This window comes from Medicago sativa, chromosome 7 (assembly GCF_051527215.1).
Source record: "Medicago sativa cultivar Bolivia chromosome 7, Bolivia_mono, whole genome shotgun sequence".
NCBI classification, from domain to species: Eukaryota; Viridiplantae; Streptophyta; class Magnoliopsida; order Fabales; family Fabaceae; genus Medicago; species Medicago sativa.
Window position 1 is genome coordinate 64,768,976 of NC_140755.1, and position 22,036 is coordinate 64,791,011.

General features: G+C 30.9%; 6 long non-coding RNA genes across 6 annotated transcripts; 4 read left to right on the forward strand and 2 right to left on the reverse strand.

Moving 5' to 3' along the window:
- Nucleotides 1-5,603: 5,603 nt before the first annotated feature.
- LOC146907688 (uncharacterized) lies at nucleotides 5,604-6,470 on the forward strand. The gene is made up of 2 exons (XR_015018251.1): nucleotides 5,604-6,145; nucleotides 6,239-6,470. It is a non-coding gene; the product is annotated as an uncharacterized LOC146907688 (long non-coding RNA).
- Nucleotides 6,471-6,641: 171 nt separating this feature from the next.
- Nucleotides 6,642-7,385, reverse strand: LOC146907689 (uncharacterized). Its single transcript, XR_015018253.1, has 2 exons — nucleotides 7,024-7,385; nucleotides 6,642-6,878 (listed from the first exon to the last, which is right to left on the reverse strand). It is a non-coding gene; the product is annotated as an uncharacterized LOC146907689 (long non-coding RNA).
- Nucleotides 7,386-8,364: 979 nt separating this feature from the next.
- LOC146907690 (uncharacterized) lies at nucleotides 8,365-8,828 on the forward strand. The gene is made up of 2 exons (XR_015018252.1): nucleotides 8,365-8,487; nucleotides 8,592-8,828. It is a non-coding gene; the product is annotated as an uncharacterized LOC146907690 (long non-coding RNA).
- Nucleotides 8,829-9,953: 1,125 nt separating this feature from the next.
- On the forward strand, nucleotides 9,954-10,376 carry LOC146907691 (uncharacterized). The gene is made up of 2 exons (XR_015018254.1): nucleotides 9,954-10,092; nucleotides 10,196-10,376. It is a non-coding gene; the product is annotated as an uncharacterized LOC146907691 (long non-coding RNA).
- A 729-nt stretch (nucleotides 10,377-11,105) lies between these two features.
- LOC146907692 (uncharacterized) lies at nucleotides 11,106-12,216 on the reverse strand. The gene is made up of 3 exons (XR_015018678.1): nucleotides 12,075-12,216; nucleotides 11,799-11,904; nucleotides 11,106-11,450 (listed from the first exon to the last, which is right to left on the reverse strand). It is a non-coding gene; the product is annotated as an uncharacterized LOC146907692 (long non-coding RNA).
- A 3,375-nt stretch (nucleotides 12,217-15,591) lies between these two features.
- LOC146907693 (uncharacterized) lies at nucleotides 15,592-16,827 on the forward strand. The gene is made up of 2 exons (XR_015018255.1): nucleotides 15,592-16,226; nucleotides 16,641-16,827. It is a non-coding gene; the product is annotated as an uncharacterized LOC146907693 (long non-coding RNA).
- The last annotated feature ends 5,209 nt before the right edge of the window (nucleotides 16,828-22,036 follow it).

Consider the following 22,036-nt stretch of genomic DNA (forward strand, 5'->3'; position numbering starts at 1 on the left):
TATTCTTGTGTTTTAGTAACTTTGAATTTGTATCATATGTACTCTATCTATTTAAATTAATGAATAACGTTAATTTTTGTAAAAAAAATAAAATAAAATCTCTGCCACTATCTAGTTACTTAAGTTAGGGTTTGATTTACTATTTAACTTAATCACCCATAAAAAATATATAATGCCCTAGATTACTCTTGGTTTAAATCAAACATTTTATTTTGAGTAGTGTTATTTGAACAACCATTTTTTGGAACAACATATGGGACAACCAAAATATACAAAGAAATGTTGATATTAACACAAAAACTAAAACAATAGAGAGAGAAAGTAAGAATACAATGTGAGTATGAGAAAGAAAATTGTCGGAAAATAGTTGTTCAAATATCATTTCTCTAGCATAAAATGACAAAGTACTATGCCTACAAATATGATTACATTTAAGTCTCTGAAATACGCATGTCTTGTGATCTACAACGTTGACGATGTCAAAGTCATTGATTAAATTCGCACTTGTCAAAGTTAATCTTTCAACTTGAATCAAATAAACACCGCACTAAGACGAGAAATAAAAAACACATCACACAAAATGGGAAATAAAAACAAATAGAGTCATGTAAAGACGACGAAATCACAGAAACAAACGAAATAAGATTGAAAATACGTGAAAATCACTTATTTAACTCAAAAGAAAAACAATTCGGATGAGCGTTTTTTGGTCAAAATTGACCCTAAATCACCCATCTTTAATAGATCAAGAAGAAGAAATGGTGACGATATTTCTCATCATTGAAATTATCCATGAATGAATGAAGAAACTCATCATATCATTGCCTTAATTTGACCAAACGGATCAAATACTTTTATGGTTCTAATTGTAAATAGGGAAACAAACATTTCAGCCATCTGCCTTCAATAGTTGATACTTTAGCAAGTTTGAGAACCAGAGAAGTGCTTCCCTCTTAAAAGTTCATGTGAAGAATTTGCACTTCCAAGTATTAGGCGCCCTGAGCAAATTCTGCCTTCCATTGAACGATGTTAAATTCTCATAAGGGTCCAATTTCCACCATATTCCTCCATTGTAAGTAGTAATAATCGTCTCAAGATGGGTTCATCGTTGATCTTGTATATGAATGGAAACCAGGTTACACTGGTTTTTGATATTTTCTTTTTGAGAGTTTCCCATGATGATGCTTCTTGTTTGAATATATATATATATCTTGAAGTCCAAGTAAGTTTTACTGGGTCCGACCGTGGAGGCCAATGTTCATATATGAATACAAAAGATCATTGGGATTGATGATTTCTTCTCCGCCTCATCTTCTCATATGTTCGTACTTCGTACTCCAAATGAGGGGGTGTAAACCTCAAATACACTCTGATGTCAAATGTAGGCAGTGAGTAAGCAAGTGTTAAATGGAATATATGAGTGATGATTGTATTCCATAGTCACTATAGTCAAAGATACATGGAAGCACACCAACAAATTGCATATAAGGAACAGTGGGAAAGTCTCAAACATTTATGAATACATATACATCATTTACCTCAAAGTTTATGTAAGAGGTAGTTTTTGTGTCACGTCATTCATTCTCAATCTTTGCTTCTAACTTGGTGGTTCTTCTTAGTTGGGTTGTGTATTTAGGCCTGGCTTATACATGTGTTGCGGATCCATAACGATAAGTGCATGTTCCCTTCAATACTTAGGATAGATTGGTTTTGATTAGATGCAAAACTAGGTTTATTAGAATTAAATGTGTATGAGTGTCCCTCAATGTCTCTATAGTATCTAAGCCTAAGATAAATCCTTCAAAATTTCATGCGCTTAAGTTTCTACCTTTAAAAAATGACCTGAAAAACTTTTTGGTGTATATAAATCGATTTAGTGATTCTATTAATGGTGCGTTTGTTTTGGATTTTTTCCAAAAAAAATCTATTTTTTCTTTTAAAAAAATCATTTTTTTCATTTTTAAGTGTTTGTTTATGATTTTTAGAAAAAACATTTTATCAAAAAAGTCTATTTTGATCCTAAAATGAAAAGCTATTAGGATTAGCTTTTTTCAAAATCTATTTTTTTCAACAACAAGGAGGTAACACAGGGAGAGGATTCTCTCCGGTGTGTTTTTCTCCAGTTTTCTGCAGTGTAGAATCTATACCATTAAATTTCTTATCTCTCCTAGTTTTAAATTTTCAACACTTATATTTTTAAGCATTAATTTTTATTTAAAGGCTGAGATTTCACTGGACTCTGCAGTGACTGCAGAGGATCCATTCCCGGTAACACATGTACAAGCTAAAACTCATTTTTTTTAAATTGGATTTTTATGAGTAGTAGGCAAACAAAAATAACTTCATATTTTTTTTAAAATCTCTAAAAAAAAAACTCTAAATTCTTTTAACATAAAATCTATTTTTTTTAAAAGTTGAAACAAACGCACCCTTATGACTTTTAAAATGACCAGGAAAACATTATGAATGTAGGGAATCGATCTCTCTCAATTAATTGATTAGGTTCGTAATGTCAAAATTGTGGGGTCTGGTTTTCCAAATCTGGTTGAATTTTTTTTTTTGGTAGTGAATTGATTCATAATAAAACAAAAAATATGATTTGATTCAACATATAGAGTGAATCGAAAACGAGGTCTAAAAAAGTTATTGTTGGCCTTCAATGCAAAAAGGTTACTCTTCCCTCAAAAAAAAAAAATACAAAAAGGTTACTCTAATATTTTAGAGATTGTATGAATAGTAAAAGGGCATGGTGTCACTTTGTAAATTGACACAATATATGTTTAGGTGTAAGGTTGATCTGTCTGGGTGTAAGATCAATCATCAAAGTCTTTTTATGCCTAAACAGGAAACAAACCTTACCCCAACCTCTTTCCCTCTCGATCTTCTTGCACCACAGGTTTAACATCAGATGTTTAATAATTTGGTGCAATAACCTTCAATATTAATTTAAATGCACAATAAAAGTGACCAAAATTAAAATAGTAAAAACTGTAAAGAGACAAAAATGAATCACATTCTCATTTTACTAATAGATCATATCTTCCATTGTGCATTTACATTAATATTGAAGGTTATTGCACAAAATTATTAAACATATGATGTTAAATCTGTGGTGCAAGAAGATGGAGAGGGAAAGACGTTGGGGTAAGGTTTGTTTTTTGTTTAGGCATAAAAAGACTTTGATGATTGATCTTACAACCAGACAGATCAACCTTACACCCCAAAATATTGTGTCAATCTACAAAGTGACACCATTCCCTTTTACCATTCATACAATCCCTAAAATACTAGAGTAATCTTTTTGTATGAAAGGCCAACAATGAAAGCATATTGTAGAAGAAAATAAAAAAGAAAATGTGAGATGGATTGCAAATTTAGGTAGAAATGATGTGTAATTATAGGGGGATTTGTGAAGGATGATGCATAGAGTGCACCGATTTATTAATTAGGGTCAAAAAAGTGGTCAAACTGGTCAGACTAGACAAGGGACTCAAAGTAAATGTTTTCAATGAGTCAGTCTTGTTGACTAAGCCATAATCGATACTCCAATTTAGTTCGACATATAGAGTCTGAAACCATATCAGATATGTTCGGATTAAATAATATTAATTGGTTCAAGAATGTGTTAAAACTCGTACTTTGTAGGGTGATGGGCATTTTAATTTGTATAATCTAAATCAGTCACGTACAAAATTTTTATGTGATCCACATTGCACTGATAAGTTATGTGGTATACGACACAAACAAAAAATTATAAATTGGTGTGCTTGTTTTCATTTGCTGCAAACCACACTAATAATCATGGACAATTCAGTCATTGATCTGAACACCAAACTAACTATAGTTTACTACAACGGAGGAAAACCAAATGTGTTCAAGGTTTGATCTGATGTCACACTATCGGTTGAAGGATCAGTTGGATCAAATCAATCGTTGACTTAACCATAGAGAAATAAGGAGGGTGGACGATGTAAATATCGACGTCCATTGACCGACTCAACTGGAAGCGTTTCATTCTACTAGATGAAGCTCAGGAACGACAACGTGAGAACAATGTTCTTAATATTTGGTCAGTACAATACTAAAGAACCACCCGAGTTGGACTCTTCTTTGGTCAGATCTTTCGAAGATATTTGGAAAAAAAATGATTTGGCCTTGAATATACAAAGAAATCATGGAGGGACCAGATGTAGAAGTTAGTTTGGTTGATATGTGACTTGTTGCTTTTGTTTTATTATGTGTTTTAATTTGTTGAATTATGTCATTTTATGTTTTTGAGATTGTAATATTTAATGTATGTCGTTGAAATTAAATTTTGTGTTAAAACTCATACATTGTAAGGTGAAGGACCATTCGGATATTAGAATCGAACCTGTCAAGTACATAACTTTTATGTGGTTCAGATTGCACCGACAGTTTCTGTCGTCTATGACACACATAAACTTGTATAAATAGACATGTTTGGTTTATTTGTTGTAAAATCCATATAAGAACTATGAAAAATTATCCGGCAGATCTGAACACGAAAAGGTTGTAATGAACTTGATCTTGCTGCTCTGTCAATAGAAATATGTCAGTTGATAAGGCAGTTAGATCAAGCTAAAAAACACTTCTTGAAACACCTTGTCTTTCATCATTATTATGTGGATTTGGACACGATGGTGTTGTGGTGAACTTGATATTGCTTCCCTTCCAATGGAAATATGTCAGTTGGCAGGGCAGCTGGATCAAGTTAAAAAAAACCTCTTAGAATACTTTCATCATCACTTGTCCTATTATGTTGTCTTACGCTGTTGAATTATGTCGTTTATTAATAAAAATATGTCAGTTGACAAGGCAGCTGGATCAAGTTAAAAAAAACCTCTTAGAATACTTTCATCATCACTTGTCTTATTATGTTGTTTTACGCTGTTGAATTATGTCGTTTAATTTTTCTTGTCTTATGCACCATGAAAACTCTCCAAAGCTAAAGCTTAAACACAGTTTGGGACGACTTAGATTATATAATCTGAATTGTTTCTAAAGTGTTTGGATTATATAATCTGAACCGTCCCATATCGTGGATGATGGCGTTACACCAAACGTTAGGAAGATTTGTGGTGTATTAATCAAGTTTTAAATGCTAAAGACATTCCTTTTGACTCAATTTACAATCTTGGGACATTATATGGCCACAATAGTCTTTCATCCTTCAACATTTTCATTCATTTTGCACTTCTCATCCATTCACAAAATATTACAACGGGTCACCTAGTAACTTCTAAGCTCAACTGGCATTCGGTTTGGGCCTTTTATCCATACTACATATATGTCAATTATTGTAAAAAACATTATGATGCTATTAATTCATAAATAAACGTGTTGTCGAATTTTTAATTCATTATTCATATAACTATTTTTTTTCTTTCAATCATTCATTATTATTGTGTCTCTTTTTGGATTATTCCCTCTCTATTACGAAAGGCAAAAAGATAAATAAAATGATGAATTTTGATGATCTTCATGATTATTATAAGAGATATTTATTAAGGCTAAATAATAAATTGAGTGAGATCAAAGGTTAATCACAATATATATATATATTGAAATTGTGGAAAGGAAAATTTATTGATATCATCAGCTTAAATGTCTAAATTACACATGTCCTATATGAAATTTTAACTCTGTCTTATAATAATACAAATTCATGTTCTAATCTCTGTGCTATCACTTTTTGGACAATAAATATATTTTTGAAACAAAAATTTATATATGTATGTATGTATGTATAATTGTGGAAAGGATGATTTATTACTAATAATGGCTTGAATGTCCATATTAAAACTGTCTTAGGTGAAATTCAAATTTGTCCTTTAATGTTACAAATTCAATCTCTAACATTTGAGCTCACACCTCTTGGACAATAAACAAAAAAATATTGATTAGAGACATTTAACATTAATTGAAATTTTATATATGGCTTCTTGAACCTCACAAGAGCTAAAATCTTTTTAATTAATGTTAACAAAGAAGAATGTTTTTACTTATAAAGAGATCAAAAACTTCTATTTATCACATGTGAAGGAGGAAAACATGACTCAAATTCTCATGTTTGTTTATGATTTCATCATCTTTGTTTCTATATTTCTTGTTGTAACCAATCCTGGTATGTCATTTTTTACACCTTTTCAAATTTATCTTTTGCACAATATTATGTCATGTAATTGTAAAATTCCTTTTTTCTTTTTTGAAAATGCAGAAAATTCTTGCGTTACTAACGATGATTGTCCAGAGGCGGTTTTCTTTGTAACTTTTAGATGCATTAATAATATTTGTGTACGCATTAGATAGAAATAAACATATTGTTGGAACTCAATACCCTGAAGTTACAAGGGTAAGGTCTTGACAATGAACATATGATTTATGTTATGTACATTCTTAATATACTTATATTTCATAAAATTTATGACAAGATGTTTATTTTCTTACCATTTCAAATTTAGTAAATAATCTTTTTTAAACATTACCATGTTTATGAGTTAGGATTCTCAACTATTATTAAAAAAATTAGAGAGGTGATCTATCACTATATATATTGTTAGTGTATTGATGATCGATCTATCAATTGTGTAGTATAATTTATAAGTTCGTCTCCATAAGAATTGTAACATTTCTACTCAACCAATATGATTATAATTTCTACTCAGATAATATTTGGGCTCAAAAGATCTCACCGGTCTTGATTTAGTTAAAGTTATGCTAGCTATCACCTGAAGTGCTTCCTTATTTATTCCCTCAAATCCCACCTTTCGGCATTTGAGCAATACATTTCAATTATGTCTACACAAAATAGAACTTAGACTTTGGGATTCTGATCAGTCAAGCATCTTGTTGTTAAACTGAAAAATTTCAAGAAGCAAGCAACATTTATTGAAAAATAGGGTAATAATAATCATAAAAAAAATCATGTCAACATGACTAAATCAAAGTTGTCTTAGCAAAAAATAAAATTAGAAATAGTTGGAAACATCACGGGTTTCCTACCATCCATCATGAAACTTTGTAACACCAGTAGCTTGATGCTTGATGTCTAAGGTACATTGGTGTACTTCTCCTTCTTCTGGCCTCTAAACTTTTTATCTTGTACCCAAGAGTTACAAAGCACTTCCATCTTTTGCTTCTTCTTGTCTCTCTTCTCTAATGTGCCCTTCTGTCAATTTTTTAGATTTCATCTTCTTTTGTTCCTATACGAGCTTATGCACATATGCTATAAGTTGTATATTCATTATTAAATCACATAGCTATGTCCTTGAGATTCACATCGATTAGGGCTTTAACAAATTATATATATATATATATATTATTCTAACCGCTATTAAAAAGTTAATCAAATTGCAAAAGCTTGTCGAATAAGCAAAAGCAGCAAAAGGCAAATTGGGGGTGTGCCAAGCTTTTATTGGTTGGCTTCATATTTTTGTACCAAATCTTCATATTTTGGTGAAGGATCTTCAAATTCTTTGCACAAGATATTTTTGTATAAGATCTTCATATTTTTGGCAAGAATTAGCTTCAATTCTCCTTTCTTTTGCTCCAAGATTCAATCTTTAGAATATTTGATCCTGAAATTAAATAACTTGCAATTGAAGTAAAATAGTTCTAAAAAGGAAATAAAATTAAATAAAACTAAATAAAATATAAATAAAACGAACTCAAATATTATATAAAAAACACTAATTACTGACTCATCACTAAGCCAGCAACTATGTAGGTATGCTTTTCCACAAGACCAGACAACTTCTTCAATGTTGATAAAGTCATAACATTAATACTTAAACTTATATCACACACAAACTTCTCCCATATAAATTTCCTTTATCCAGATCATTACAAACGATCTTGAATCTATGTTCAGATGATTACCACTTGTAGAGCAATATCATTGTAGTCGAAACCAAAATGGTTTATCAAGAGTGTTGCACGAACATCAACGTCTCTACTCAATCTATACAAATAAAATCATTCCATTCATAGAGCTAGCTGGGTTGAATGCCAGATTAGGGAGAGAATGTAAGGTTTTTCAGAGCTAACTACGAGATATGACCATAAGTTTACTCGATTAATAGTCTATGTTCATTAATGGTATTCCACTTCATAGTAATGTAGTAAAGAAATGTAGTAAAGAAATAATTTACTTTGATGATCATCAAGATTTTTATGTGAGATTTTTAATAAGGTCGAACGATCTACTGAGTGAGCTAAAGAGGTTACACACAATATATTTATTAGAGATATTCAACATTAATTTTAAATTTATAAATGACTTCTTAAAACACCTAAAGGATAAAGACTATTTAAATAAATTTAATAAAGAATAAAATTTTTTAATTATAAAGCGATCAATAAGGTTCTATTAATTACAAGCAAACAAGGAAAACATGGCTCAAATTCTCATTTTTGTTCATGCTTTCATCATCTTTTTTTCTCTATTTGTTTTTTTTACCAGTGGCGGTGTGTCATTTTTTAAACCATTTTCAAATTTTCAAATTTAATTATCTTATACACAATATTATATCACCTCAAATAATAATCTTTTTTCTTATTTTAAAATGCAGCTATTCCCTGCGGTACTCGTGATGATTGCCCAAAGACCACTACATATATGTGCTTTAATAAAATTTGTGTACTCCTTAGATGATGTATATCAGTTAGATATTTATATATAAATTAGTTAATCATGGTTTTTAAATTTATGACTTAATTTGGTAAAATTTGTTACCAATGTATTACCAAATAAGATTTGTTACCAACATGTGCCAAATAAGACTTCTTCCTAATTATTGGTTACTTTATTTTGAGTTTCTTTTTGTTCTTAGTTATGTTATTGAGCTATACTCTTTAATGATGTAGATATCCAAACTTTTCGTTGTCTTTTGAGCTTTGGCCTAATCCAACCAATATATTTTTGTATTTTGTTATTTTAATTATTCAATAAATTTATTAGGGTCCTGTAAATATTATGAGGCGAGTTTGGGATGTTAACATAGTTGAGATATCTAGTTTGCCTTGTGATACCTTTGCACTCTAACTTTTGTGTAAAACAAAATAAATTTATAATACATAAAATTTAAGACAATAATATTTATTTTTTTAGCATTTGTAACCTAGTAAATATTGTTTTTCAAGAATTACCATACGTATGAGTTAATATTCTCAACATTTGTTAAAAGAAAAGGAGAGTTTTTACTATATTCTTAGAGTGTATAAAGGATATACATGCATATGTTTAAAATGGGGGACATTAATTTGAAATTTTTACACAAAACTATAGTAATAATGATATCCGTCTTTTGTACCAAAAAAAATGATAACCATTTTAAGTAATGAAGGTGATCCGTATTCTGTATAGACCAGGAAAGTCAACTAACATGACACCAACTTAATATTGTAATTAATCATTTTAAATTGAGATAATATGTTTCTTGAATTATATACATTGAAAAAATATTAAAGAAATTATGAGATAGCGTGATATGACTTGAAAAATGCACACGTGGTTATCGACTTGGAACACACATCATCTCTTATTTTTTTACCTTCTAGCAAAACCCTATAAATAAATACGTTTTTACCTTTTCAATTATTTTTTTAAGAATATTCAATGAATTATTTATACAACGAACTTTTTTTATAATTCATTATGGTTGTGTCTCTTTTGGGTTTTTTTTCCTAATTTACGATGAAAGGACAAATGATAAATAAAAAAATATAAAATGAAGTTCAATACAAACAAATAATGAACTTTGATAATCATTTAAAAAATTATATGAGATTTTACTAAAGTAAATCAATCAATTGAATGTACTAAAGGGGTAAAAACCACGTATTTATCTATGGCATTTAACATTATTGCTAATTTTATAAATGGCTTTTTTGAAATTTTGAAGGCTAAAAACTATTTAATTGAAGTTAACAAAGCATTCATGAAATTTTTACTTATAAAGCCATAAAAAATTTCTATTTATTACATGGAGATGAAAAATATGACTCAAATTCTCAAGTTTATTTATACTTTCATCATCTTTCTTTCTCTATTTCTTGTTGAAACCAATGGTGGTATGTTATCTTTCACACCGTTTTCATATTTTCAAATTTATCTTATATATAATATTAAATTAATTTTTAAAAATATTCATTTTTTTCTTATCTGACAATGCAGCTCCAAAACCGTGTGTTACTCCAAAGGATTGTCCCAAGACGTTTTTTCCTATAGGTTATAAATGCATTAAAAATCTTTGTATACTGATTATATAATGTAACAATGTACATATGATGTATGCTATTTAGATCTTTAATATATTGATAATACATAAAAGTTAAGATTAAATATCTTTTATTAATATTCAATTAAAACCTATTAGATAATGTTTTTTAAGTAACGTCATTTTGATGAGTTAGGATTCTCAACATTTATTAAAATAACTAGAGAGACCTATTATAATATTTTTATAGTGTACATAGGATATGAATGCATAAATTTTTAAGAATCATAATGGATATTTATACATAAAACTATTAGGCTTAAAAGAGTAAATTTGGAACCCCTGCTGTAAAAAAAACACTTTGTGATTCCCCCTTGAAATATGAAGATTCTTTAGTTTCCACCCCAAACCATCTGAATGGATAACTAAGCTGATGTGGCACGCTTATGTGTAAATATAATTAGTTTCATTTTTTTTTAATATCCACGTGGAAAAATAGATGTACATGTCCTATAAAATAATTAAAATTAAATAAAAAACATGTTAATGCTTGCACTCAAAAAAAAAAACATGTTAACACTAGTGCAGAAAACACTTTTTCAATCAGGTGAATATGACTTTTTAAATCGGGTGAACATCCGATTTATAGGTGGCCGATTTAAAAAGTGTATTTGATTTTAAGCCAGCCCCCTTTACCCGATTTAAAATCATTTAATTTAAATCGGTTGAACCCATCTAAAATCTTTTAATTTAAATCGGTTGATACCATTTAAAAAAGGCTAACAAGAGTTAAAAATCTTTGAATTTAAATCGGTTCACCCCATTTAAATTCTCTCTATATTTTAATTTTTTTATACACGATTATGGTACTGAATATAATATGAAATATCATATGATCAATGAAGGTATAAAACAATAATATTAATTTACTAAAACTTATTGTGTGCTTACTAGTACATGTCAAATTACAAAATAATTCTAGACCACAATATCTCGTCATGTAAACATCAAAAATAAGAGAAATATTGTTCATCTAACAAAATAAACTATTAACATGACATGGACAAGCTTACTAGAAGAAATCAATTCACTAGCTTTAGAACCTAGAATTTGCAAAGTCTTATCATCGGCCTTCTATTTTTCCTCCTTGCCAATAACCTCACTATGGGCCAAAGCATCAACTGAATCAATTGCAGTAATCATTACTTGAACCTGTACAATTAAGAAAACATGTTTTAGACTCTACTTATATTTTCATTTTATAAATTCAGCATTATATGAAAGAATGGGGCATGACTACTAAACATGTTGGCATTTAACATCACCCCTTTCATATGATCTAGATTAAATAAATGAGCACGTAATCTACCAAAAAAAAATGAGCATGTTCATTGTTATGAAGAGAAAGCAATCTAACATGAAAATAAGTAATCAACAAAACATATTTTAAGATATAGATGGTACTGCATATTAGGCTCAAACTTCAAATGAAATCCAACGATCGGGACAAGATCAACAATGATATGCTTTTACAATATAAAAATACATAAATTTGAATACCTCTCATGTTTATTGAGACTTGATTCGATCTATGAGTTCTTCCAAACTGTTGAATTGCTCGGTCGGCACTCCATGGAAGTTCAAGAGTTAAGTGAACCCTTCTTTTCTATTTTGTAAAGGTCAAAGGTAAAATCAGCAAAAAAAGAATAAAACAATTGAAAAGTTCACAAAATAATATCACTAGCTTCTGAGAAGAATATTTGCAAAAACCATCAAATAATGACAGAAAACACTGGTGATTCAAGGGATAGAAATATTTTCAAAAAGTTCAATTACCTGATTTATCACTCTTCCTTCGGTCTGCCTGCAAGGAAACGTCAGCTGATGCTGATCCTGCTTCAGAGATGATAGCCACTAACTTCTTACCTTCCATAAAGAGCTTTTTCTCATTCATGTTGACCATATCGGCAGTGACATCTTTTCTAAAGGGAAAGAAAAACACAACTAATTAAGCAAGCATGAAACGATGTTTATCAATTAGATATGGTGACATTATGAAACTCACGTATTTCGAGTCTGATAAAACACACCTGTTCCACTAGGGGCCCTCACAAGCATTCCTTTCCTTCCAGTAATTTCTGCAACTTTGTCATGGCCTCCTAACTGCATTAAAAAAATTCATTTATAGAATCCGGTAAAGAACTATACTTTGGCGTATAGCATTAATTATACAACATAAAATTTCTACGGACATCTTTTCATAGCAGTTACTTAACTGCTATTGGACAAACAACTATGACAAAGCTATTCAAACACAGAATGAGAGGATAGTAATACTATAACAAATAAATTAATCAAACCTTTTCCATTTGCCAAACAAAATCAAAGGAAGAATACAAATATGTAAATGGAAGAATACAAGTGGAAGTAGACACTCATGTTTATAGGCAAAACTATTCAAACGCATAATGAGAGGATACTAATATTATAATAGAGAGATTACTCATACCTTATCCATATGCCAAACAAAATCAAAGGAAGAGCCATGGCAGCATCATTTCATGGTCGCAGCTTTCACAATGATCATAACATCACACAACCACTCAGACCACAATAGAGACGATTCCTTCAATCATAGATAACCCTTTTCTAACATACAAATTTAAAGTTCAACACAACTCCATGACAACAAAAATTCCCATCTTATTCAAGCCTACATGAGCTTTACTACGATTTTCCAGTAAATTAAACCTTTGACATCTACTCAATTCTCACTGTAACCTCTAAGCTCAAGTAACTGCTAATACGTTAAAAGTCACATGCCTAAGTGTTAAAGTCATGAGTAAGACAATACTAGGTAAATATAGTAACTGCTTTTTCTCTCTCTCATCTATAGTGTATAAGACACATATGATATTATGTTTGACATCACAAGGTTGTAGTAATAACTCTAAGTAAGTGAATCCAAAATGCCAATATTTAGAGGTGATAAATAAGGTTTTCTAATGAAAACCTTCTACACAACAAAAAAAAGCAATAACAATTTTAAACAGCGTATCACTAGGCCAGCTAGTGGTATTGGTCATAATTAAGACATTTTGTGTACCATGTCTCGATGTTCACCAACCAAAATAACAAACTAATTGAAATGCACAATAAAAATTTATATGTTTTGCTCTCAATATATCTTTTTAATGAACCCCAAGCATCTCACCAAACATGACTCGTCCAGCTTCAGAAATCATGGCATTCCATACGCGCCCTTCCAACCATATAGGAGAAAATGTTATTCAAAGTCCAAAAAGTTTACAACCAACGGGAAAAAAAAACGAAGAATCTGCAAATGCCTAAACTGGGTTGCTATAATATGATACAAAAATTTACAGATATAGTAAGTCACATCATTTCAATCCATAGGCATAATCAGGTTTTACGAATCATAACATATAGCATTATATAACAATTGGAATATGTGAAGTTATCTAATAACCAAGACAAAGCAAGTTGAGAAATCATATAATAGATTCAATTATAAGACTATAACAAAATCACTCGCAAGCTTTGACAGTTGAACCAGGACAATGTGGCATGACACACAAATATTACAGCTGAATCCACTGCCACTGTATCTTGCAAAAGTTTATGCTCAAACTTGGATTATACAAGTAATGACATTGAAATAGATAATTCAAAAGAATATCATGGTTTGTTCACTCGAGTGGGTTGTTTTTGGCATTCTCTTAGTTATAGTCAAGTCTTAAAGCGGATTTTCAGGTGGAATTTGATTCTTATTTTGTAGAACTGATTTGACTTTTAATATTGTTCATAGTATGCCTCAAGCCAATACTTTCTCCATCTCTAAAGGTATGACGACTCTTCAGCATTGCTCTGCAAATTATGATTCTGCCATTCTTTCTATGCATTGAAATGTGTGGGAGTACATAAATCCTTTTGAGATGTAATGAGCCTCTGGTATCAGTCTGAAGGAGAATAATGAACAATTCATTATAGTAATATTATCAAGGATGAGCAGACTTGTGAAAAGCTCTCGCTGAAAGTAGATGATCTTATTTATTCTCCTATTAAATACTATAGATGTTTTTTACATTATAATTATTCACCAAGTTATTTACCTTACTTCTTCCTTTACCTTAAACAAAAGCACATTAAATAAAAGAACTTGAAAAATAACTTTGCATAATTGTTAGGCATTGAACTACATATAAAAATGAACACATGGTATAGTGCTTAACATAATTTTCCAATTAGCAACTTGAAACAAATAGATATGAGATTCAAATTTGTAAAAGAGAATACAAGCGCACACGAACAATCATGTGTTTATGGTCAAAGCTTTAAAACGAAGAATGAGAGATAGACCTGGGAGGTTGCTCGGGCCTTTATAATGCGCGTGACAGAATCATAAGAAAAGTCGTGGTAGCATAAGATCACACTGTCACACAACCACTCAAACCTTAACTGAGTCAATCTTTCACGACGACGAAGACGAACACGGTTTCACGGCGACGAAGACGAACACGGTTTCACGGCAACTCAGCGACTTGCGATAGCTGCTGAGAAACAATTTCAAAACAAAAATCAAAACAAAAGAACATAGATTGAAGTTAGTTGAAAAAGAATTTGAGTTAGGTTACCTAGATTACGGCGAGTGCGGCGAATATGCGAAATCAGTTGTGAAATCTGAGAACGAGTCTGATATGAACGATTCAAATGCGAAATCTGAGAACGAGTCTGATATGAATGATTCAAATGAGATTGAGAATCGGTGATAGCGATAATGCGAAGAGCAATTACGGATTTGGTGATGAATGAGAACAACAATTAGGGATTCAATTAGGGATTTGGTGATGAATGAGAACTGTGGGGTTTGGAGTTCGATTGGTTGTTGGTGGAGTTAGATTGGTTGCTGGTGGCGGTCGATTGGGTTGTTGGTGGAGGTCGATTGAGAACGTTTCACATGAATGAGAACAACAATTAGGGATTCAATTAGGGATTTGGTGATGAATGAGAACGGTGGGGTTTGGAGTTCAATTGGTTGTTGGTGGAGTTGGATTGGTTGTTGGTGGAGGTCGATTGGGTTGTTGGTGGAGGTCGATTGAGAACGTTTCACGAAAGGGAAAAGGGAAAGTGAGGGATAATGAAAAGTGAATTTTTTTTAGCAGGGTTAGCGCTTTACATTTGGTTTTTTGATAAATAGTTTTTAAATGGGGTCAAACAATTTAATATCATTAGAAGTTAAAAACTTTTCTTACACCCAGCTTTTTAAGTCATGTGGATAGCAACCCATTTAAAATCCTTGATTTAATAAGTGTTTTTTGTACTAGTGTAATGCATATTATTTTGAATCGAAGCCCCTCTTCTCCTTCTTAATCTTTGAGCCCCTCTTCTGCTTCTTCATTTTCAAGCTTCCTTCATACCCATCCTCCCTCACCATTTTCCTTATTCTCCTCCCTAACTATTTTCGAATCTATAGGAAGAAAAAAATTGTCGTTTTTGTCTCTCTTCACCAGAATCGATCACTACCAAGTTCAACAAAGTTTGGGCTTGGAATGGGTAAAAGCAGAACATCATCAATCTGTAACTCAAGTGGAAGGAAACTACTCATATGTGGATGCGGGCAATTTATGAGGATGTGGATTTCCAAAACATGAAAATACGAAAAGAAAGTTTTGGAGATGTCAATTTTATGGAGTGGTAAGTAAAATTAAATTATTCTACTTTTATTATAGCTCCCTTTTCTATGTTGAAAATACCATCATTGTTTCTAATTTGCTGACTGATGATGGTTGTGAGCTGTTTAACTGGGACGATGTACTTGATGATCGAAGAGTTAAAACCCAACATAAAATATTTGAACTAATCCACAAAATTACATCATCTTTCTTTCCAAAGAGTGTACTTCTATCTCAAAATATTTTGGTTCAACTTATTTTGATGTCTCGATTTTTTTCTTCCAATTCAACATATGTAAGCACTATTGTATTTATTATTATTTTATTTTTTACACAAACTAGTTCATGTGCATATTGATGAATATATAGTATATAGAATAGAAAATTTTAACATGTGCCCTAAAGACACATGTTAAGGAATCGAAAATTGTGCGGATTTATTTCTCAAACTTTTGATAATTTTTTTTAAAAAAGGCACACATTAACACGACCCTACAAGAATATATATATATATATATATATATATATATATATATATATATATATATATATATATATTTCAACGATATCCATTTAATTTTTCCATGAAAAGATGAATGGCTATGCTAGTGAAGTACTACCCAAAGATAGTCCAAGGATAACAAATACTTACAAAAATATATGTTGTGATGTTACACTAAAGTCATACATCCATATTACCCTGTTACAGGTTTTCAATTGGTGTTTTCTTCGGATGTTTAGTAGGAGTATATATGATTTAAAAATTGTGTTGGTCAGAGTGTCTAATAATGATGTAATGTAAATATATATCAGATAAGTTATGAATGTTTGTAATATTAGTTACATTATTTTTTTATAAAATATTTATAAAAAAACGGTATTTTTAAATCCAAGAATACATAAAATTTACATATCTATTTAAACATTTTAATATATTAGTTTCTATAACTTTTAAATATTTTCTATAACTATTTTGGTAATCGATACCATGTAATTTTTTTGAATGCAAGTACGAACCTAACGATTAGTGCATTAGCAAGAGAGTAACACAAGAATTAGATAAGATACTAAATTACAGTTAAGAATAGATTGTGACTATATAGTTTGGTCATGATATGTTTAGAGAAAATATGATAGGATAAGTCTTGTCTTTTGAGGCTTAAAATTATGTTGGATGAGATTTTTCTGAGAGGAAATTCTACATGACGACAAGATAAGTTACGAACTCTAGTTTGATATGGTAGGATTTTAGTCAGATTATGTATGAGATATTTCGGGACTACTCACCTTGACCATTCCGTAAAATCAACTTAGACAACTTGTATGATTTCACCCTAATTGATTATAAATGAATTTGAATATGATATTTATAATATGAATGATCAATCCTAGAATGACTACTGATCGATAGTAATTATAAGTTTCTCTCAAAATAACTAACAGTCTAGGATATGTGGAACTCAGTGAGATTGTTTGTCTCATCCCAATCCTTTCTTTTTCTTTTAGGCAGACGGAGGACAAATGAATATATGCATTGCGTGTATCATATTAGTTATCTAGTTATTTCTTTATCATGTGTTGAATCATTTGTATTAAGAAACCAGTCATGCATTTATGTTATGTACTTATTAGTTACTCCCTCCATTCCTTTTCTTTTGATGTTTTAACTCTTGACACAAGTTTTAAGGAGTAATTAAAGTATATAAATATTTATGTGTTTTTGACTAAAATGTCCTTATTTATCATTAAATTCACATGTGATAAACCAAATGTCACAACTACTTTAATAGTTTATGGTGTTTTCCAACAAGGGTAAACTTGAGAAAACAATAATAAATTCACTAAAACATCAAAAGTTTTGGAATATAATTGAAACTCTAAAACATCAAAAGAAAAGGAATGGAGGGAGTAGTACTTAATTTCTAGTTGTATGAGACTTCATGTTAATGTATTTTAATCGGATAAACTTTTTGTAATAATTTTAATACATCCAATATTTATGTTTAGCACTAATCTAAATATTCTAGACAAATTTAGTATGAGTGTTACAATTTTATATTTTTTAGTTAAATATTTATTTATGATTGAAGAAAAAAAAAGACATGGGGATATTAGGTTATTTAGGACCCTCCTCTCAGATTACAATCCCTAATTCCTTAGGTGATCTAATATTCTTTGAAGGTCTTAAGAACGTTAACCTAATATCACAAATAAACGATTATCCATTCATAGACTAACCCTGTTTATTTGAACAATTCAATCAGGTCTAAGTTGTAAGCTATGGTCAGTAGTCATTCAATCTTACCGATTCAGATTACATGGTGTCAATATATAAAAAGCATTAAGAACAATTGAATTGAATAAAACAAGACTGATATTCACATGAAATAGAGTTTCACAGCAACATGTCTCAAATAGAGTTACATCAGATTCATCTCAGGCCTAATCTCTAAGAGATTTAACTACTCATAATCGAAATCATAAATAACATAATTGATGAGTCATAGATAGTCATATTTATTGCCTTATTTAGTTTAGTTTTATTTTAGATTTGATTTAGTTTTATTGCATTTTATTTTATATTAGAATATTTTACTTCAAATTGTCTTTTGTTTTATTTTAGGAATAAATATATGGTGGAAGGTGCCTTGGAGTGAAAGAAAGAGGATTGGAGCAAATACAGCGCAAGAATACGAAGATACGGGACAAAAATATGTTCCCCCAAACTCAGAAGCTTGGCACGGCCCGTGCCAATATGTGGCACGGCCGTGCCCGTCCCCAGGATGCTCTTTTGCTGCTTTTCTTCGGGCCCAAGTTACCCTGTTGTAGCTTTACCGTTTTATCCCTTTAGTTGCTTAGTTTCTAAGTCAGATGTAAAGCTATAAATAGAGTAGCTCTCCACCATAAACAATGAACCTTTACTTTGTTTATTTCAATTGCTATTTTAATAAAAGTCTTTATTTCCCTTTTACTTTCTTTGCAATTTACTTTACTGTTATTTTCTCTCTTCTTCCCCCATGTCTACGATGAACATGAGTGAGTAGACTTCTTTGTCTTGGGATCGTTGGATAAGTCTAATGACGTAATCCGGATCAAGCCAAGTCTTAAACCCTAATTAATTGTTACCCTAATTCCTAATCTAAATTCACCGTTTTAACATGAATTAATTATTATCAAACTGTGGAAGCGAACGCGGAGGGTTTGATAATGGTTAATTCATCATCACAGATATCAATTCATAAAGTGAACGCGGAGCTTTGATATCCGAACAAGTGAATTTAGACAAGGTTTGCGAAACATGAGAATAGTCTAGCAAACCTTGGGACACATAAAGTTTCGATCTTCAAGGGTCCCAAAGGCAATCACCCATGAGAATAGGTGTGGTTGTTGGAGGGATACACTCACTGACTTCGAGAGGAGCTGTGATATGCTAAAGAGAGACTTGTCCTTAGTAATTAGGATTAACGTTTAATTATAAGTTTAAGGCTTGCTTGTGAAAGGATTCGTTATTATGATGGACCAATGATCCCAAGGCTTTTTAATATTATTGTTATTTACATTCAAAAACTGCACTCTCCAACTTCTTATTTCTTTCTCTTCTAATCAATTTCTAAAAGCTAATTGGATTGACCAACTCCCTAGCGGAACGATAACTCTACTTACTACTATTACTTCGATAGGCCGTGCACTTGCGGTTTGGCCCTATCAATAATCAATGGAATAATTAAAACATACATAAACTGATTATGAGTTGGTTAGACAGCCTCTTCTTCGGTCATATTGTTCTCAAAATCGCACTTAAGGTCTCCAAAATTCCGAACCATTAATTCTGAAACTAACTCAGCTTAAAAAGGCAAATCTGCGCCTCCAATCGTGACACGATTTTCAGTAATCGTGTCACGGTTCGCCTTCAATAACAACATTTCCAAAATTAGGGTTTCTAGAAACGTGTCATGATTTAGCATCGTGACACGATTTCTCAGACAGATTACATCTTCTTCTGGTCTTCCAATCGTGTCACGATTTTCAATAATCGTGACATGTTTTCACATTCTTTCCAATCTTCAGTTTTCTCTGCTTTTCATGCTGTCTAAGCTTGCTTGTGAACTCAAAATATCAAGGAATTACATAAAAAATTATGTAATGACAAGGTGTCATCAAGTTACCATGTTGAACTAAATCTTTTTAGGCTAACGTTCTAAGATGAACCTCTATTCTGGTTGTTCAATAATTTATTTAATTTAAAGTCTTTATTTAGTTATTTTCTTTATGCTATTTAATTTTACTGTCGTGCGTAAGATTTGTCTCCTCTAAAGCATAACCATGATACATAGGCACTTAGGGAGGTGGCATACCTAATATTGGTGAAAACCTACTCCAATCATAAAGTAACTAGTTAGTAATTAGTGAAACAAGTGACTTCACGACTTAGATCATCCTAGTAACTTCATTCTCCTCAAACCTTGGTAAGGTAGACGCTGATAGGGATGCCCGTTTGTCAAACTACAGAGAGGAAGAGTGTTATATGTGCTTCTAAGATTCATAAACGAAGGAACCTTTAGGAACATTGGAAATTTAGGAACTCTAATTTAAGTCTATGTTTCAAATACCTCTGTGAGAGTAAGAAACCCACACTAATAATGTTTAAGGTGTATGGACCCTATAGGATTGACAACTTTATACTGCAGCGCGCCTATAACCTTAGTGTGATCATTAGCTTGCAACTTGACAGCTGGAGGGGAGTAAACCAGACCTCTGAGAGAGTAAGACCCCATACGTACCTACCCATGTGATCAACAGGTTCAACTTGACAGCTGGTAGGTAGTAAAACCCCACGAACTCATAACTTAGATAGATAACGTTAAAATCATGAATAAGACTTGACTATTACGTAATTCCAACAATTAAATAGAATGGATTCAAAGAATCCTAACCACCGCTAACATTCTACAATAAAAATAGGTAGACTTTGCTCTGCTGAAAACAGATTAAATTGCAGAACTCTAAACTCTTATCTTTTATTTCTTTTTATTGTTCCCAAATAAGTAACGCGAATTGTTTGGTTGAAACGACAATCCATGTGGATACGATACTCTACTTATCACTTTATTACTTGGTAAACGATTTGGTCACTTGCCTAAATCCGACTATCAAGTTTTTGGCGCCGTTTCCAGGAATTGTTAATATTTTCAGATAAGCTATTTAAATTACTTATTCGTATCTATTATTTATTTTTCTGTCGTTTATTTTAATTTTTCGCAATTTAATTTTCCGTCATTTAGTTTTGCCAAAATTACACTAATGGTCATTTATCTTATTTATTTGTAACACTTTAGTCCTTTATCTTTTTTTTTGTCCCATTTAGGTCCTTTATCTATTAAAATGTGTACAAGTTAATCCTTTTGTTCATTTTTCTATTAAAAAACATGAAAATAATAATTTTATTAATAACTTTATTTTATAAAATATTTTTTAATACAAATAAATAAATTCATAAATCATATGAACATCTTCATCCTCATCTTCATCTTCTTCCTTAAATAAAAAAATTGTCCATCCAAATACACCTACAATTTCCTTAAATATTTTCACTTCCATCTTCTTCTAAACATAAAATTTAAAATTCCCAAATTTCATAAACTTAACTTTAAAAAACCCATAAGTTTAAAATCGAAAAAAAAAAAACCATAAATTTGGATTTTTTGGATTTAAAGAAAGAAACCAGAATAAGCAACCTGGGTATCAATAAGCAAGAAACCAAAATTTTGCAAAGATCAGTATTCAGAACCAACAACCTGGGTATCAATTGCTTTGAAAACGACACCATTCTCCCATTTTACCACGCCGCATACCTATCCGCTAATTTTTAACACAGTTTCAATTCTTCCATTTTACCACACAAATTGAATCATCAACTACACCACAAAGTCATATATAGTACGAAAACTCTAAATTTTTAAGAGAAATGATATTTTGACAACCACTTTTTGACAACTTTTGGACAACTTTCTCTCTCATACTCACATGATGTTGTTATCCTCTCTCTTCATTTTTCTCTCTCCATTGTTTTTGACCAATAAGAAGTGAGAAAACTAAGGTTGTCAA